Source organism: Arachis ipaensis, chromosome B10 (assembly GCF_000816755.2).
Source record: "Arachis ipaensis cultivar K30076 chromosome B10, Araip1.1, whole genome shotgun sequence".
Taxonomy (NCBI): Eukaryota; Viridiplantae; Streptophyta; class Magnoliopsida; order Fabales; family Fabaceae; genus Arachis; species Arachis ipaensis.
Window position 1 is genome coordinate 124,470,516 of NC_029794.2, and position 1,579 is coordinate 124,472,094.

Genomic DNA, 1,579 nt, shown 5'->3' on the forward strand with positions numbered 1-1,579 from the left:
ATGGCCAGCATGTAACCAGCAAAGAAAAATGAGTCACTGGATGAAATTTCACATTAATCTCACACCATTAAAATCATTATTAATAGCTATTTGATGGTTATAAATCACAAAAATTGTTGACCCCTAACACTCCTATATATATATATATTTTTTTTTTTTTAATTTTTGAGAATTACTATTTAAATTGGTCCATAAAGTTACATTCTCATCTCAATCTAATTTTTAAAATTTTGAAGTATTTAATTCAGTACTCTAAACATATTCCAAATAATTTTATGTATTCGATTTATACTTTTTCATGTAAATCGAATCAATATAACTCTCTATTTGTGAAAATAACATTATACTTCTTCACCCTTATTTAGTATTGGGTATTCATAGACAATTCCTCCATAAAAAAACTACTATAGTGTGCCATTGTTTGTGCAATACCACATTTATCAAGAAACTGCTATAGCCTCTTTCAGTAGCGGTTTTTGATCATCATGCAATCTAACATAAACTTCTACGTCTTATAGTGGTTTACGTTCAATTTTAAAACGGCTACACTCTATAACAATTTTTATAGATATGTAAATGTTAATACATTTGCAGCATTAAAACGTTATATTTTGATAATTCTAATATCTTTTAAACAATTTAATTAAGTAACTTGTATATATATATATATATATATATATCCAAATACTAAAATAGATGAAAATATTGTTGATAGCATCACATTTATATGAAATAGGCTAATGTGCATATGAATTTGTACAAAATAACCTTAGCTAGTTGAAATCTTTATCTTAATAAATTTAGGTAATTTATTGGTAAGCAAATATCTCAAATGACATATAGGTGTCCAATTGAGGTTGTTAGTCCAAGATTCGATTATATAACTTTTTGAGTTAAAAACGATATATATGTTTCAATAATATTTAATTATCATTGTGAAAATTTAGAACAGTAGAGTACAAAATTATATGTTCAAGTCAAAGATTTGGGGTAACTCAAGTGAGTCAATCTTATTTTGGTGCTGAATATTAAAGAATGAACATTGAAGTACACGATTCAATTCAACACAATCATCATTGTAGCCGTGTTTGTGTACTAACACGTGTTCGTGTAGTAACACGTGCTTGGGTGAGATGGTAACGTTGTTGCAACTCATGTTGATTTTTGTCGAATGAAAACGATAAGATTCCACCAATAACTGCTTTTAATAAAATGATAAAAACGCTTGTAGAAGATTCCCACGTCTACAACAAGATAACTTTTGGCGGTACCACCGCCACACAGTTTGCAAATTCCAATGGCCAAACTACGAAAATTTCAAGACATTACCTCTCATTCAATTTAAAAGTGATAAGCTTGATGTTGGGGTACAATTTCCAAACAAAGAGACTCATCATCATCATTACCTTCATCTTCAAACTCTCAACTCTTCCTCCTAATTGGTTAATCAGGTCTAATTAGTAAGACTATTAATCTCATCCTTAGTTTGTGTATCAATTTTATTGTTGCAAAAATCTAAACCAACCTGATTACTTAATTAGTTTTATATTTTATATATATATATATATACCAACTTTAT

At 28.2% G+C, this 1,579-nt stretch overlaps 1 long non-coding RNA gene across 1 annotated transcript in view; it reads left to right on the top strand.

The window, feature by feature from the left end:
• Window positions 1–1,579, top strand: part of LOC107622782 — a 10,352-nt gene that overhangs the window by 1,928 nt on the left and 6,845 nt on the right. Inside the window, exon 2 of the long non-coding RNA XR_001616266.2 lies at window positions 1,001–1,003. This is a non-coding gene — a long non-coding RNA (uncharacterized LOC107622782). The remainder of the gene's footprint in view (window positions 1–1,000; window positions 1,004–1,579) is intronic.